This window comes from Mytilus californianus, unplaced genomic scaffold, assembly GCF_021869535.1.
Source record: "Mytilus californianus isolate M0D057914Y unplaced genomic scaffold, xbMytCali1.0.p SCAF_10, whole genome shotgun sequence".
Classification (NCBI taxonomy): domain Eukaryota; kingdom Metazoa; phylum Mollusca; class Bivalvia; order Mytilida; family Mytilidae; genus Mytilus; species Mytilus californianus.
The window spans coordinates 27,756,173-27,775,462 of NW_026262582.1; the positions used below are offsets into that span (position 1 = coordinate 27,756,173).

The window sequence follows — 19,290 nt, forward strand, 5'->3', positions numbered from 1 at the left end:
GCCTCCGTTGAAATTTTGCAAACATCCCATAGAGCAAATTACATGGATGATTAATTTTGACCATTTGGTATATGGCTGTGTTTTAAGTGAGACGTACACGCGGGTCATAAATTAATTTATTGAATGAAATCAAATCTTTAACTACTAATGGATGCCGTAGGAGGTCGACCGGAATTTTTAGCGAGGATTTCTTGGCATGTAACAGATAGAAAACTCAGGGTAAACATTCATAGAACCGAGACAAGGGGCAGTGGCAAATATTTCATGTATATTTTGAACACAAAGAGGATTACCCCGGTACCCTTTGCCAAAAATAATCTTCTTTTTCTTCTATTTGCCAACGGACTTTATGTTATGGATTGTAGTTTCACTTTCCATATTCGGTATTTATTCTAATTTAAGCTCCACGTAGTAAAAATCACGTGATTCGGTAATATAGTATCTTGGAGTTAGACTATTTCTTTCTTTTCGGGCGGGGACTCCAAGCAATCAACATGCATGTGTATAACGGCAATGTAGATTTTCTTATTAAATAAAAAAAGTTGCCTGTCCGGTACATGAATAGATCGGTTAGAAATCAAAGTTTTAATTTTAATTAGATAAGAGGGTTGAAAATAGAGAGCACAAAAAAAGGGGGTGGGGTGTGGGGGTGTTCCACAGGGAATATTTCCTTCTTATATGAACTCTACATCTGAAAGGTTTAACTTTTTTTTATTTAATTGAAAGAGAGAAAAACAAATGTAAGACAAATTGTGAATGGTCTTTCTTCCTTTCTCCCATGCCAAGAAATTGCCTCCGTTGAAATTTTGCAAACATCCCATAGAGCAAATTACATGGATGATTAATTTTGACCATTTGGTATATGGCTGTGTTTTAAGTGAGACGTACACGCGGGTCATAAATTAATTTATTGAATGAAATCAAATCTTTAACTACTAATGGATGCCGTAGGAGGTCGACCGGAATTTTTAGCGAGGATTTCTTGGCATGTAACAGATAGAAAACTCAGGGTAAACATTCATAGAACCGAGACAAGGGGCAGTGGCAAATATTTCATGTATATTTTGAACACAAAGAGGATTACCCCGGTACCCTTTGCCAAAAATAATCTTCTTTTTCTTCTATTTGCCAACGGACTTTATGTTATGGATTGTAGTTTCACTTTCCATATTCGGTATTTATTCTAATTTAAGCTCCACGTAGTAAAAATCACGTGATTCGGTAATATAGTATCTTGGAGTTAGACTATTTCTTTCTTTTCGGGCGGGGACTCCAAGCAATCAACATGCATGTGTATAACGGCAATGTAGATTTTCTTATTAAATAAAAAAAGTTGCCTGTCCGGTACATGAATAGATCGGTTAGAAATCAAAGTTTTAATTTTAATTAGATAAGAGGGTTGAAAATAGAGAGCACAAAAAAAGGGGGTGGGGGGTGGGGGTGTTCCACAGGGAATATTTCCTTCTTATATGAACTCTACATCTGAAAGGTTTAACTTTTTTTTATTTAATTGAAAGAGAGAAAAACAAATGTAAGACAGATTGTGAATGGTCTTTCTTCCTTTCTCCCATGCCAAGAAATTGCCTCCGTTGAAATTTTGCAAACATCCCATAGAGCAAATTACATGGATGATTAATTTTGACCATTTGGTATATGGCTGTGTTTTAAGTGAGACGTACACGCGGGTCATAAATTAATTTATTGAATGAAATCAAATCTTTAACTACTAATGGATGCCGTAGGAGGTCGACCGGAATTTTTAGCGAGGATTTCTTGGCATGTAACAGATAGAAAACTCAGGGTAAACATTCATAGAACCGAGACAAGGGGCAGTGGCAAATATTTCATGTATATTTTGAACACAAAGAGGATTACCCCGGTACCCTTTGCCAAAAATAATCTTCTTTTTCTTCTATTTGCCAACGGACTTTATGTTATGGATTGTAGTTTCACTTTCCATATTCGGTATTTATTCTAATTTAAGCTCCACGTAGTAAAAATCACGTGATTCGGTAATATAGTATCTTGGAGTTAGACTATTTCTTTCTTTTCGGGCGGGGACTCCAAGCAATCAACATGCATGTGTATAACGGCAATGTAGATTTTCTTATTAAATAAAAAAAGTTGCCTGTCCGGTACATGAATAGATCGGTTAGAAATCAAAGTTTTAATTTTAATTAGATAAGAGGGTTGAAAATAGAGAGCACAAAAAAAGGGGGTGGGGGGTGGGGGTGTTCCACAGGGAATATTTCCTTCTTATATGAACTCTACATCTGAAAGGTTTAACTTTTTTTTATTTAATTGAAAGAGAGAAAAACAAATGTAAGACAAATTGTGAATGGTCTTTCTTCCTTTCTCCCATGCCAAGAAATTGCCTCCGTTGAAATTTTGCAAACATCCCATAGAGCAAATTACATGGATGATTAATTTTGACCATTTGGTATATGGCTGTGTTTTAAGTGAGACGTACACGCGGGTCATAAATTAATTTATTGAATGAAATCAAATCTTTAACTACTAATGGATGCCGTAGGAGGTCGACCGGAATTTTTAGCGAGGATTTCTTGGCATGTAACAGATAGAAAACTCAGGGTAAACATTCATAGAACCGAGACAAGGGGCAGTGGCAAATATTTCATGTATATTTTGAACACAAAGAGGATTACCCCGGTACCCTTTGCCAAAAATAATCTTCTTTTTCTTCTATTTGCCAACGGACTTTATGTTATGGATTGTAGTTTCACTTTCCATATTCGGTATTTATTCTAATTTAAGCTCCACGTAGTAAAAATCACGTGATTCGGTAATATAGTATCTTGGAGTTAGACTATTTCTTTCTTTTCGGGCGGGGACTCCAAGCAATCAACATGCATGTGTATAACGGCAATGTAGATTTTCTTATTAAATAAAAAAAGTTGCCTGTCCGGTACATGAATAGATCGGTTAGAAATCAAAGTTTTAATTTTAATTAGATAAGAGGGTTGAAAATAGAGAGCACAAAAAAAGGGGGTGGGGTGTGGGGGTGTTCCACAGGGAATATTTCCTTCTTATATGAACTCTACATCTGAAAGGTTTAACTTTTTTTTATTTAATTGAAAGAGAGAAAAACAAATGTAAGACAAATTGTGAATGGTCTTTCTTCCTTTCTCCCAGTAACAGATAGAAAACTCAGGGTAAACATTCATAGAACCGAGACAAGGGGCAGTGGCAAATATTTCATGTATATTTTGAACACAAAGAGGATTACCCCGGTACCCTTTGCCAAAAATAATCTTCTTTTTCTTCTATTTGCCAACGGCTTTATGTTATGGATTGTAGTTTCACTTTCCATATTCGGTATTTATTCTAATTTAAGCTCCACGTAGTAAAAATCACGTGATTCGGTAATATAGTATCTTGGAGTTAGACTATTTCTTTCTTTTCGGGCGGGGACTCCAAGCAATCAACATGCATGTGTATAACGGCAATGTAGATTTTCTTATTAAATAAAAAAAGTTGCCTGTCCGGTACATGAATAGATCGGTTAGAAATCAAAGTTTTAATTTTAATTAGATAAGAGGGTTGAAAATAGAGAGCACAAAAAAAGGGGGTGGGGGTGGGGGTGTTCCACAGGGAATATTTCCTTCTTATATGAACTCTACATCTGAAAGGTTTAACTTTTTTTTATTTAATTGAAAGAGAGAAAAACAAATGTAAGACAAATTGTGAATGGTCTTTCTTCCTTTCTCTCAGTAACAGATAGAAAACTCAGGGTAAACATTCATAGAACCGAGACAAGGGGCAGTGGCAAATATTTCATGTATATTTTGAACACAAAGAGGATTACCCCGGTACCCTTTGCCAAAAATAATCTTCTTTTTCTTCTATTTGCCAACGGACTTTATGTTATGGATTGTAGTTTCACTTTCCATATTCGGTATTTATTCTAATTTAAGCTCCACGTAGTAAAAATCACGTGATTCGGTAATATAGTATCTTGGAGTTAGACTATTTCTTTCTTTTCGGGCGGGGACTCCAAGCAATCAACATGCATGTGTATAACGGCAATGTAAATTTTCTTATTAAATAAAAAAAGTTGCCTGTCCGGTACATGAATAGATCGGTTAGAAATCAAAGTTTTAATTTTAATTAGATAAGAGGGTTGAAAATAGAGAGCACAAAAAAGGGGGTGGGGGGTGGGGGTGTTCCACAGGGAATATTTCCTTCTTATATGAACTCTACATCTGAAAGGTTTAACTTTTTTTTATTTAATTGAAAGAGAGAAAAACAAATGTAAGACAAATTGTGAATGGTCTTTCTTCCTTTCTCCCATGCCAAGAAATTGCCTCCGTTGAAATTTTGCAAACATCCCATAGAGCAAATTACATGGATGATTAATTTTGACCATTTGGTATATGGCTGTGTTTTAAGTGAGACGTACACGCGGGTCATAAATTAATTTATTGAATGAAATCAAATCTTTAACTACTAATGGATGCCGTAGGAGGTCGACCGGAATTTTTAGCGAGGATTTCTTGGCATGTTCCCTTTTTTTTATTGACTGTCCTATTATAAACTTTTACATTTTCGAAATGCTAAGGATTTCCTACCTCAGGAATAGATTACCTTAGATGTATTCAGTAAAACCTTTGTTTCGAAATTTTGGGTCCTCAATTCCTTTCAACTTCGTACTTTATTTGGCCTTTTTAACTTTGTTTTATTCGAGCATCACTGATGAGTCTTTTGTAGACTGAACTCGCGTCTGGCGTATAAAATTTAATCCTGGTATCTTTTTATATCTACATATCTTTTTATATAAACCGGTTCTTTTGAGGGTATGTTCAGGTATTCATAAAACTTCTGAAAATACGATATTCTTTAAAAAAAAAAAGAGTTTTCCTGTAGAATATTTAGATTGATTTAAGTAACTTCAGGAAATCCTTTAAATTTGAGATGTTTATGAGACCAAAATAATTGACAGTTTGTAAGAGGTCCCAAATGAAGCTGGTGTGTTACTCTCAAGAAACATTATACGAAACCTTCTGATAAGTTGCATGCCACAGGGTTTCACCTCACATGGAAATTGGACTTTAAATTTATCTATCCAACATCAACCATGAGTACAGACAGCTTCAATAACGCGTATAAAAATAATTGAAGGCATCCAGGAAACAAAATATGAAGATATGATGGATAAAATAAATGCATCCAGATTATAAAGCAAACTGAGTGCTTAAATTTATATTGCGATTGGTTTGTGCAATTTGAATTAGACATCCGGTTTGCAGAAACTGGGATTTGCAATAGGATTATGAAAAAAAATGATGTACACTCGGAGAGACTCCCAAGTAATAAATAAAATAGTGACGCCTTAAAATGTAAATTCAAATAGTAGCAATATTTATACACTTTACTATTCACAACAATCCAACATTGCTCGTGCTCTAGAATCTACACACAATTACATATTTTCAATAAAGGTGTTTTAACATCATCACTATCTTATTCTATTCACAGTCAATTATTTCAAATCAAAAGCAAACAAAAATTCAGCAACATTTTTTTGGTGACCAGTCAGCGGTTTCGGGTTCACGTTTGCTTTTCTTTTTTTTTTAAAGAAAGCGATTTGTTTTTACGTCTAACAATTCTTGTAAGTTAGCGGAAGTTAATCGTCCTTTGTCTTGTACAAGGGCTAGCTCTAGAATTACTTATGAGCACATTTATTGCGATTGATCTCTATCGTTAACAATTTTGTCTTCATAGTTTTGCGCAGCGGTGGTGCCACTGCCGCTGCAAGAAATAGTGTTTCTGGTCGTTTAATTAAGAAACATGGAAGATGGCGTACAAATTTTGCTATGAACGGATATAAAAGGTTCTATTAAAAAGCGACCTACAGTTTCTTCAAATCTTGGTATATAACGACTTTTGTTTTGTTTCTGTTTGATATGCTATAATTCAGCTGAAGTATATACATGTATATATTAATACTTTACAAATTTCCCTTTGTCTCGAGGTTATGGCGAGTAACACATCTATATTGGATCTTTGTTCTTTGTAAAGGCCACACAATATAATTACTTTATATTCGGACGAACCTAGTGACTTAGAGGAAGAATAAATATGAGGAATATAAATAAAATTTAGTTCGTTGTCCGTTCATGATTATATATTCATGACATGTGACCATTTGTATTTGTGTGCGGTCATCTTTCTGACCATCGACTCTCGCTATTGCCTGAAGAAGAGACGTTTATTCATGCATAATTTAATGAGCATTTCTATTTGTAATTCGTCGTCTTATAATATCATTATTATTATGTGCTGTATTTAATATATAAGATATAGTATAGAAGGTTATAGCGAGTAACACACCTACATTGGATCTTTGTACTTTGTAAAGGCCATTGAATATAAATGCTTTATATTCGGACAGTCAGTATTCTACTTCGTCAAAATCAAGTCCCTAATTTTAAGCTCACCTGGCCCGAAGGGCCAATTGAGCTTTTCTCATCACTTGGCGTCCGTCGTCCGTCGTCCGGCGTCGTCCGTCGTCGGCGTTAACTTTTTACATTTTGAACTTCTTCTAGAGAACCACTGAATGGAATGAAACCAAACATGGCATGAATGTTCCTTATGAGGTGCTGACCAAGTGTTGTTACTTTGTAGCCGATCCATCATCCAAGATGGCCGCCAGGGGGGGGACTTAGTTTAACATAGGACCCTATGGAAAATACATACAAATGTCTTCTTTTAGAGAACCACTGAATGGAATGAAACCAAACATGGCATGAATGTTTCTTATGAGGTGTTGACCGAGTGTTGTTACTTTGAAGCCGATCCATCATCCAAGATGGCCGCCAGGGGGGGGGGACTTAGTTTAACATAGGACCCTATGGGAAATACATACAAATGTCATCTTTTAGAGAACCACTAAATGGAATGAAACCAAACATGGCATGAATGTTTCTTATGAGGTGCTGACCGAGTGTTGTTACTTTGAAGCCGATCCATAATCCAAGATGGCCGCCAGCAGGGGACTTAGTTTAACATTGGACCCTATGGGAAATACATACAAATGTCTTCTTTTAGAGAACCACTGAATGGAATGAAACCAAACATGGCATGAATGTTTCTTATGAGGTGCTGACCGAGTGTTGTTACTTTGAAGCCGATCCATAATCCAAGATGGCTGCCAGCGGGGGACTTAGTTTAACATAGGACCCTATGGGAAATACATACAAATGTCTTCTTTTAGAGAACCACTGAATTGAATGAAACCAAACATGGCAAGAATGTTTCTTATGAGGTGCTGACCAAGTGTTGTTACTTTGAAGCTGATCCATCATCCAAGATGGCAGCCAGCGGGGGACTTAGTTTAACATAGGACCCTATGGGAAAAACATACAAATGTCTTCTTTTAGAGAACCACTGAATGCAATGAACCAAACATGGCATGAATGTTCCTTATGAGGTGCTGACCAAGTGTTGTTACTATGAAGCCGATCCATAATCTAAGATGACCGCCAGTGGAGGACTTAGTTTAACATAGGACCCTATGATAAATACGTACAAATGTTTTCTTTTAGAGAACCAATGAATGGAATGAAACCAAACATGGCATGCATGTTCCTTTTGAGGTGCTGACCAAGTGTTGTTACTTTGAAGCTGATCCTTCATCCATGATGGCTGCCAGATGGGGACAATGTTTAACAAAGGACCCTATGGACAATACATACAAATGTCTTCTTTTAGAGAACCACATACTGAATGGATTGAAACCAAACATGGCATGAATGTTCCTTATGAGGTGCTGACTAAGTTTTGTTACTTTGAAGCTGATCCTTCATCCATGATGGCCGCCAATGGGGGGACTTCCTTTAACATGAGACCCTATGGGAAATACAATGCTTCTTCTAGAGGTGCACTGAACAGAATGAAACCAAAACATGGCATAAATGTTTCTTATGAGGTGCTGATTAAGTGTTGCTACTTTGTTGCCGATTTACTGTTCAAGATGGCCACCAGGATTTTTTTATTAAATTACAGGACCAATATTAAACCAAATTTGGCCTCACTCATTATTAGGGTATCTGTTATGATTTTAATCTATTTTTACATGATTTCCAAAACCAAAGTAGAATCAGGTGAGCGACACAGGCTCTTGAGAGCCTCTAGTTTTCAAACGCAAGAATGAAAGCCATTGTAGGGATGGCGCGCTGTCAATTTACGGACGCCATCACGAGATGGTTGACCGTTATGGAATATCCGTTTCACAGATGATAGCGGATATGTTCCTAATGTCGGAACTACAATCCCGTCCCCTTTTCCCGAATGTGACCTACCGAAGTAGACTTATTACCGGGTTTGTACTTACATGAACAACACGACGGGTGCCATATGTGGAGTAGGATCTGCTTACCCTTCCGGAGCACGGGAGATCACCCCCAGTTGTTGGTGGGGTTCGTGTTGCTCAGTATTTAGTTTTCTATGTTGTGTTCTGTGTACTATTGTTTGCCTGTTTGCCTTTTTCTTTTCTAGCCATGGCGTTGTCAGTTTATTTTCGACTTATGACTTTGAATATCCCTCTGGTATCTTTCGCCTCTCTTTTAGCTCATTAGGCGAAATACATGAAAACTGACAAATTTATCCACATAGTATCATTACCATTCTTCCATGACAGTTGTATTTTAAAAGACAAATGTATCAACTAGCTATTAAGCATCATGTAATGTACGTTTATACCTTTTGTCAACTAAAAACTATTGTCTGATTGGTTGTCAGGTAAAATTTTAGAAATTCCAAAAACATTTAAAAAATTCTAATTTAAATTTCATAGATGGGCAGGCTAAAATTTGACGACGAATTACCCAAAATAATACAAACAAAAATTTTTTTTTTTTTTAAATTATGCATTTTTAAGAATTTTTTTAGTCTTCCGTCAAAGGTTTTCAATAAAAAAAAATATATTGGGGTGTTAGTGCAGGGTGTGTCCGACTTTTTCTTTTTTGGTACATGTCATGAATAAGATAATTGATATTACTAATTTCTAATTGAAAAAATTAGTCAGTGAACGAAAATAAAATAGAATGCAAGTCAGAATATTAATCATGTTGAATGTGGGCAGTACCGGTATTTGGAAGAATACACCTAAAGTTTTAACATTTGTAGTAGCAAGAAGCGTTTTTTTTTTTGTTTTTTTTTTAATTTAAACATACCTACTCTGTTGTTATGACTCATTAGAAAGGTATTTCACTTTACCCATATACTTTATTTCTTGCATGGTACTGTGAATTGTTAGTGTTATTATTTCAACACGTTGCCTAAATATATAAAATATTGGAATCTGAAACGAGATGATATATCAAATATTTTTTGCTTTATACGTTTTTAAGACAAAACAGTCAACTTATTGACAAACACGCCTGTTGAACATTTTAAGGATTTTGTCCCATAAAAACTGTTACTGAAAGGGGGCAGAGATGCTAAATATTGCTTTAGAAATATCAATCTTTTATCTTTCTGTGGATTTTTTTTTCCGGCGAAATTTATGCACATGCTAAAAAAAGATCCACATATGTTTGCACCTATCATAATCGACTGTTTTGTGAACATTTATCTTTACCTGAAAAGTTTACAAGTATTTCGAAGCTCCATACTATAATTTAACTATACATACGTATGCAAGATGCAAAAAATTCTAAATTATGCACCTGCATTAAACCTTTAAAGCCCAAATGGAAACAATTCAAATGGAGCTTTCTTACATTTTGACGAAAGGTACGAACGAACGTAAAGGGAGCATATATTGCACGTCCACGATAACAATTAGAGTCTTTGTTTTATTCGGTAAAACAGCATTCTTTTCTGAATCAAACGTATCTTTAAAAATTTAAGCATATCGCAAATAAAACACGCTTTTAGTATCTGAAAATAAAGAAAAATAGTTTCAAATACACTAACGCCCGATACGTTACTTATGTTAACCACGATTGTACACATTTGCGCGGGAGTTGTTCAAGCATGCGTTTCACCATTAACCGAAATTAATGAAGTATGATACTGTAAATTTAACGACAAGATTTACAATTATTTTTATTTTCAATGAGTATGCTATCATCAAATTGTCAATGTGGATCATCGAGATTTGCAAGACAAGGATGCTTATATATCTCAACTTGTTCGATTCGCTCGTGTATGTAACAACGTATTTGATTTCAACGAAAGAAATCTCTGTATTACTGAAAAATTATTACACCAGGGTTTTCGATATCACAAAGTAGTCAAAACATTTACTTAATTTTATCATGGGTACAAGGAAATCATTCGTAAATATAAACCAACATGCAGACATCTTCTGCTGTTGTCTGTTCTATGGTCGGGTTGTTGTCTCTTTGACACATTCCCCATTTCCTTTCTCAATTTTATCTTGTTGTCTCTTTGACACATTCCCCATTTCCATTCTCAATTTTATCTTATACGTTCAGGTATTTCACATCCAATATTTTATGGTAATATTCTTTACAAAGCACAAAAATGTCGGCATTAACCTCAAAGGCTAACCAAAACTTTAAACAGACTTATTCGGAAAGGATATAGTTACGATACTGTTGTCAGGTCATTAAGGATTGCATATTTTGGTATTAAATTGATTCACGCATAGGGTCTTTGCATTGGAAATAAACACATTTATTCTAAAACCAGTTGTTGGCATGATACGGGTTGTGTTCTTCTCATATATTTTATTATGGTATGATACTAAACCCCTAACGGGAGTGATTGTACTTGATTTTCATATGATGAAGACATAATCATTCAATCATTTTAATTGAGGTCTGGAGCTGGCATGTCAGTAACTGCTAGTAGTCCTTTGTTAATTTATGTATCATTGTCATTTTGCTTAGTTTTTTTGTTACCTATTCTGACATCGGACTCGGACTTCTTTTAAACTGAGTTTTACTGTGCGTATGCTATGTGTTTCTTTATTCTACATTGGCTAGAGGTATAGGGGGAGGGTTGAGATCTCACAAAACATGTTTAACCCCGCCGCATTTTTGCGCCTGTCCCAAGTCAGGAGCCTCTGGCCTTTGTTAGTTTTGTATGTTTTTTAATTTTAGTTTATTTATATGTTTTGGAGTTTAGTGTGACGTCCATTTTCACTGAACTAGTACACAATTTTATTTAGGGGCCAGCTGAGGACCACCTCCGGGTGCGGGATTTTCTCGCTGCGTTTAAGACCCATTGGTGGCTTTCGGCTGTTGTCTGCTCTTTGGTCGGGTTGTTGTCTCTTTGACATATTCCCCATTTCCATTCTCAATTTTACAATGTTTTGAAAAAGTAATGTGAAATAAATCTGGGGAAAAAAGATTTTGCGATGACGTTTTTTTCTACATTGTATCAATGTTAAGGTTAAATGTGATAAAAAGTAATGTGACTCTTGCGATCGCAGGAAACAAATGTGAAACGGAACAAATGAGTATGCTATCATCAAATTGTCAACGTGGATCATTGAGATTTGCAAGACAAGGATGCTACAATGTTTTGAAAAAGTAATGTGAAATAAATCTGGAAAAAAAAATTTTTGCGATGAAGTTTTTTTCTATCAATGTTAAGGTTAAATGTGATAAAATAGTAATGTGACGTCTTGAAACAAATGTGAAACGGGGCAAATACTATAGCAGCCCCCCTCCCCCTGAAAGTTAATGGTCGTTTCCTTAGTATTCCACAGATGATGTTCATGGTCTATTTTTCAACTAGTAATATCTTCAGGTAATGCTATATACGCAACTGATTTGGGATCATTCTTTTACACGTCGTTAATTTGTTTTAATCAACTAATAATTATGAACCAAATAGTGGTGCATTTAGCATTTACAGAAGATGTTCACACGAGCGAACATGTGAAATCCAATGTCAATTCCATGGGGAGGAGAAGACAATTAACACAAACACACTAACTCACAAACAGTTTTGATTTAACTAGTTAGATTTAGTATAAACGTCCACGAGACAACAGCCAACCAACAAATAGATGATCATCAACATCAATGCAAATATAGTTTATACTAGACATTTGCGGAAACTAGCTCTATACCTAGGATTACACCTAGACTTACGATTACAGTTGACAAAAAAACAAGGGGTGATCTCAAAATAAAAAAAATATATGGAGATACATTGTAAAACCAAATGATCTTTTTTGTATTGTAAATAAGTCTTTTCGGCGATATACTAATGCAGTGTTACTGTATATGGTCAGAACAGATTCGAATCGGCTTCGCTGGATGTCACAAAAAAATCCCTATGAATTTGTATTTTTTTTTAATACTCCGATGGCGTGATCAACCTTTGCTCTATAGTGCGTAATAAATCTGTATATTTTTCTACACTTATTTTCTTGCTTATTTATTGCTTTCACAATTGTACACTTTTGTATCGGCAACTGCTCCCTAACCGACCTTAATAGTGTGCTATTTTTTTTAACAACTTTTCCTCGCCTGATTAACCTTTGTATCTTTTTATCCCTTTTAATCTACGGGATACTTTTGAGGATAGACTTGTGTTGAAATGAACACCGTTTGATAAGTGCACTCTATGATAGTACAATTTCAAGAAAATTGTACCAGTTTCGCATCATGTTTCTAGCAGACAAAACCCCCATGTTCAGGGAGAGAATTATATACACGGTGAAAAAAACGTCCATACAAAAGCGATTCACAAGATATCTATATAAAAATAAATGCACAAAAACAAACAACCCAGGATCTTGTAGTACTTTTTCCTGCGTCGCTGAAGGCGAAAGCAGGTTTATTAACCGACTGACTCTTTCCGTCCGTTCATGTCTTAAAAAATTTTGGGTAGGAAAGTTTTCTTATCTTTCTTTAAGGGATTCATTTTATATTTCGTTATAATTGATAATTACGAGTTGCAGGGTGTAAGTATTTTCTACATCTGCCGTGCAGCCACTTCTTGTTTGGCGATAGTTTGACGTTTTACAAAATGGACTATTTTCGTTTAGGTTTTCTTGACTTGGAAGAAGGGAATGGTCATTTTTTGCTTCGGAATCAGAATAATCCAACCTCAATCAATTAAATGAAGCAACGCAGGTTTAGAATTGATATTTGTCTTGCTTTAAAAGATAGATATTGGAATTCCAACTATTTGAGTACACCTATTTCACATTTCAACAGAGATTTTATATTAAAAACGTGGACAAAAGTGTTTGCCTAATTCAGAAAATTTAGAAGATAATAAAAATATACCGAACGTCAAGTACAATGCCATGACGCATAAATATTTCTTTAACACGTACCCGCTGATCCTCTCATACTCTATGTCTATGCATAAACATTACACGAGGGGCCGTCTTAAACTTGCAGTGAGGTGACAGATTTTTTGTTCCGTGCTGATGGCCTCACTGTGACTTTGAGATGAAGAACAGCAATAAAAGCGCTGTTCATTTGCTTTTTGTGTTTTTTGTTGTGCATGTACTGATGTGTGTGTCATGAATAGATACCCCATATCCTTTGTTTTTCAATTATAAACATTAATCATTTTAAATGTGCTTCTTAGTTGATCGCCGTTTCTTAACACAGTTTTTCTGAAACGAATTTCCAAATGTCCCAACCTAGCCAACGACATTTGCGATTTTTTTTTATACATCTCGTGTAAAATTTATGAAATGGTGTTAACCATTCTATAATATTCACGGCCGTGCATTTGCATCATTTCCAACCTTGAAAATACCATGCGTAATAATTAATGTATACACATTACTACATAATTTCTTTTTAAAACCCCGTTGTTCAACTATAGAAAAACTGCATAGGAGTTAGACTTTGTTTTGGAACGACGTTTTATATTTACACTTTGAGACGACCCATGATTTAAATGCTACCTGTAAGTGTAAATGTAATCCTAATCGTAGGTGTATGACAGTTTCCGCAAATGTCTAATGAACGCTACATAGTTCACACTGTACAAGCATAAAATGGTAAAAAAAGAAGAAAAAAAAACAAGTATCACTCAAAGAAAAAACGGAAAACTTGGGTGTTTTGGAAAATTAAACCGTCTCTGTCAATGACTTAGCTGTATATAATAGACCAAGGCGAAGATTTAGAACAAGAAGGTAGGAATGTGTCTGCTGAGTAGAGGCACTCGGGTGCGCCTCACTCCTACATCCACCCTTGATCTCTAATTATAGATCAACTAATTATATATGATTATTGGTCGCTTAACGTCCAGTGGCAAATATTTCATGAATGTTCAGGACGAAAACGCAATTATACGCTGAAAGAACGGTTCCATAGGTGAGCATAACTTGGGTGTATGGACACATCACAAGGCGACAATGGGTAGTTCCCAGGGAGAGGCGGGGAATCACTGCAAACTATTAAACGAGCCCCGGCATTATATGTTTTTAGAAAACGTTTAAACCCGCTGCATTTTTATGCACCTGTCCTAAGTCAGGAGCCTGTTGTTCAGTGGTTGTCGTTTCTTGGTGTGGTTCATAAGTGTTTCTCGTTTCTCGTTTCTCGTTTTTTATATAGATTAGACCGTTGGATTTCCTGTTTGAATTGTTTTACACTAGTCTTTTTTGGGGCCATTATAGCTTGCTGTTCGGTGTGAGCCAAGGCTCCGTGTTGAAGGCCGTACTTTGACCTATAATTGTTTACTTTATATTACACATTGTGACTTGGATGGATAGTTGTCTCATTGGCACTCATACCACATCTTCTTATTTATATTTGGAGGTCATTTTTTTTTCTTTTTATAATTTTTTGGGTTGCCCCTTTTTGAATTTAGGAAGTATTTGTTTTTTATTTTATCTCACTTTTTGTGTGAGGGGGAAACCAATGTATTTGCCTTGGTAATTTCTTAGGTTAAAAAAAAGAAAAGTTGTAATTTATTTTTGGGGGTGGGGTTTGAGCACAATCTTTTATTTTTAGGTTTTTTTTTTCTTCTGACGAGCCTATATTTAGGAAATTTTGTAGAGTTATCTCCTTCCCCCTGTTGGTATTATATTTTCACCTTTCGTACGTCCCGAAATTCCTATATCTCACGAAAAAATAAGTTTAACACGTGTAATTGCATGCAGTGCAATGGTCCTTATAATAGGCAACCATTAACTTAAGGTGAAACGCCATCGAAGTTCTATGACGCTTCGATAAGGATAACATAAATATGTCAAAATAAAGGATCCATAAAACGAGTCTTACGTATGATTCGTCAAGCGTACGTACCTTTCGTCAAATTGTAAGAAAGCTCTATTACAACAACTTGACCATGTATATCTTCTCTAAAAATTGTTCTGTTTCTTATGTTTAACGTAGTGAGGAAAAATATAAATATCTTAATTTGTATAAATAAATAAATTACCATGCTAATACGTATCAGTTTTCAGATATGTGATACGTTGACCCATGATTGATAAAATATGTATATACATGTATATCAATCTGCATAGATTGTAAAAGGAAGGAAGGTGGGTAAATGTTTCGTAAATATTTTGTTTTAAGAAATGAAGGATCATTATTGATTGGTGTTTTACGCTCAGTTGCAAATGTAACATATTCGAAAAATATATAACATGCATATATGACAGGACTATGTTATTGTGGTGTGAATATGAACTTTGACAAGACAGACACGCTCCAGCAGGCATACAACGTTGCATCAACGTTGAAAATATGTTGAAATTTGGTTGTAGCGTTGATCAACGTAAAATCAACGTTGTATCAACGTCAATCCTATCAACGTTTAAATCACGTTGTTGAATCAACGTTGATTTGTGGTTAAAAATATCAACGTTGAACTGTCAACGTTGAATCAACATTGAATTTAAGTTAATGCTTTGAATGTTTTGATAGGTTGAAATTATAACGTTGATAAAAGGTTTATAATTTAAGGTTGATGACTTTAAGTGCTGACCGAAATTTCATTCCAGATGAGATTGAATCATTCTATATATATACAACTTTGCAAAAATCATTAGAAATAAATGTTAATAATTTGGAATTCACTAGAACATGATATTGTTTTACATCTTGATTTTCATTACTGATTTCTCTTTTTGTTGATTTTTTTTTTATTACTATAAAAACCCCAAGTCAGGCCATAGATCTTCCGTGGGCTATTCCTGAAATATCCTCTCCAACGTTGTTTTGACAAAGACAAATAAAATCCTTCCTGTTTAAATAATCACATTTTATTTATATTGGTTTACTGATGTTTTTGAATAAATTCAATGATTACTGTTGCATGTGTATATAAATCTTCAAATTTACACGATAAGAGCGAACGAATTAACTTACGCGAAAGAGATTTCTTTTTCTAATTTGCGCATGCGTATGAGGCCGACTTTTCGAATTTATTTGCGCCAATATGATTACCACACCAAGTTAACAGTTGCTCGAAGCAGTGCAAAGTAAGTATAATTTTCATTCATTTTTTTGTTTGCTTTAATAATCATGATAATAGTTATATGATAATTTAATGTAAACAGTATTGTAGCTGTAATTATTCGCTGTCCCCGCAAGTATGGCAAATAATTATAACCCATTTTTGAAGTTCACCTATGTAATCTCAAACTCAATATTTTATATGTTGATGTAATTAAAAGTCAAAGATTTACAACGCATGGCATTCTTGACCTTGAAATACATTTAAAACAAACAAATTATTTTCTCTGCATCAGAATAGATGTCACTCACAGCATGTATTCCGGAGATTAACTAGTCATGTGAAGCAATACGGCGGATAAGAAACACGTTTGACCATAACAAATTAATACACAATCTGACCAATTTCAAAGTGGTTTATAATTTGATACTGAGTTAAGATAAGGTCGAAATAGATGCTTGTTCAATTGACCGTACTGAATTATTAAACAGCCCAAAAAATCCAAGGAAATAGACAATATTCCTTTAGTTTTAATATCTAAACATAACCCATATGCATGTATACGTAAAATTTAAAGAAAACGTATCACGTCGGAAAGATTTGAATTTATTGCAGTTTGAAGAAGAATGTAAACAAAGGTTCAAAGTTGAACTTCTGCTTGAGTATAGCAAACATGCTTAAAATATTAATTGATGAAATATTTAAATATATAATGAAGTATATCATGGATTTATTATACATGAATAATATTCATTTTGAATTATATGAAAGCATAGATATAATAGCCTTATATCTATGATGAAAGTAAATAAACTCATCATAGATACCAGGATTGAAATTTTATATTTGAGCCAGACGCGCTTTTCGTCTACAAAAGATTCATCAGTTACGCTCGAATCAAAAAATGTTAAAAAGGTCAAATAAAGTACGAAGTTGAAGAGCATTCAGGACCAAAACTTCCTATAAGTTTTGCCAAATACAGCTAAAGCATCTTAAGGTGACCACCCAAAGCTTTATCTGCCGAAACGCAACGTTGTTTTATTGGTTTTATACTAACAACATAGGCGGGTCCCTCCTTTTCTGGGAAAAATTTGGTTGATTATAAAGGGAATCACTGAAGCATGACTGGAGCGGGCCCCCTCTTAGGGCAGTTAGTGGGCCGACCCTTATGAAAATTTCGGGATCCGCCACTGAACAATATGAGTTGCTGTAAAGATCTCGGTGCTTGTGGGGCATTATTGTATCTCAAGATGAGAAACTGTCAAGATCTTGGTGCTTGTGAGGCCTTATTGTGTCTCAAGATGAGTGATTGTCAAGATCTCGGTGCTTGTGGGGCATTATTGTATCTTAAGATGAGTGAAAGCCAAGATCTCGGTGCTTTTGGGGCATTATTGTATCTCAAGATGAGTGACTGTCAAGATCTCGGTGCTTGCGGTGCAATATTGTATCTCAAGATGAGTGACTGACAAGATCTCGGTGCTTGCGGTGCAATATTGTATCTTAAGATGAGTGACTGTCAAGATCTCGGTGCTTGTGGTGCATTATTGTTTCTCAAGATGAGTGACTGTCAAGATCTCGGTGCTTGTGGTGTATTATTATTTCTTAAGATGAGTGACTGTCAAGATCTTGGTGCTTGTGGTGCATTATTGTTTTTCAAGATGAGTGACTGTCAAGATAAAATAAATTGAAATGCCATTAGCTTATTGTGAGATTTTCAAACTATGATTTAGGATTAAAATTAATTCTAAAGCCCTTGGTCCCAGAGGCGAACCTTTTGAGGGAAAAATTGGTTGACTGTATAAGAAATCACTGAAGCATGACTAGAGTGTGACCACTCTTATGCACTCAGTGGACCCCTTATAAAAATTTTCAGATCCCCCACTGATTCCAGAATCTTGTTGGAATCTGCAGGACAAATTTCCCTTAATGCTACAATAAAAATAATTGAACTTAAAGATTTTAAACCAAATTGTGAAAGGTTTTGGAAGTCCATATTTTGTAAGCGTTTCACACATATGAAACTTTATTTTTCTATTTCAAGTTATAGAAGGAGTTGTGACAATTTTGAAATGCTGCACTTAAAAGTGTCTTTTTTGTAGATGTCTTCACCAATAAACCCATGACGGGTAAAAAGAATAAACATGCCTTTGGTGGTTCAAGCTTTTTTGAAATAATAAGAGGTGAGTATTGAAATATATATCATTGTTTTCCACATTAAAAATTGTGTGAGATTTTGTCACAATTTCTTTTAAATGTGCTCTAGCATCATTGTCTACTGGAATCTATAGGTTTTTGTATTAAAAATTATTTTTTTATAATATCTGAACTCAAGTTTAAAAAAAGCACATGGTTGCTCTCAATAAATATTTTTAAAAATAACAATATCATCGCACAGAGATTATTTGTTCACATATTACAGAAGTGTTCTTTATTTGAGCTGCAAAATAATATTAACCTAGTTATGATAAAGTTAGTATAATATGTTTTTTTTTCTGTTGCAGATGCTATAGCTACAAGTCAAAAATGTGCAACATGGACAACAATATGGAACTAGTGTGCAATATACCTAAAATACGCCCTGAAATATCGGGAATGTGTCTAGCAAAAGGACTAACATTTTAAATAAAATTAAGTATTCAGTTTGTGTTTGTTTGAAATTGTAAGATGCATATGTGAGCAACATGTTATATAATTACTGTTTTATGTCACAAACATATTTTGTGTATGAACAAACATGATCCTGTCTTTTATGAAAAATGAAAGTACAAAAATGTATGCCAACTGACACTACAATAAAGTTTAAGATTATCTATGCCTGGTAAGGTTAATAAGTTATGCCTGTTCTTCTTGTCAAGTCTTTATCATAAACATCAGATTCAGAAGTGAGTGGTCTCATTACAAGTATAATAATTA

At 34.8% G+C, this 19,290-nt stretch overlaps 1 long non-coding RNA gene across 1 annotated transcript; it reads left to right on the plus strand.

Annotated features, from left to right (window-relative positions):
- The first annotated feature begins 18,501 nt into the window (after nucleotides 1-18,501).
- On the plus strand, nucleotides 18,502-19,016 carry LOC127719059 (uncharacterized). The gene is made up of 2 exons (XR_007990142.1): nucleotides 18,502-18,557; nucleotides 18,879-19,016. It is a non-coding gene; the product is annotated as an uncharacterized LOC127719059 (long non-coding RNA).
- The last annotated feature ends 274 nt before the right edge of the window (nucleotides 19,017-19,290 follow it).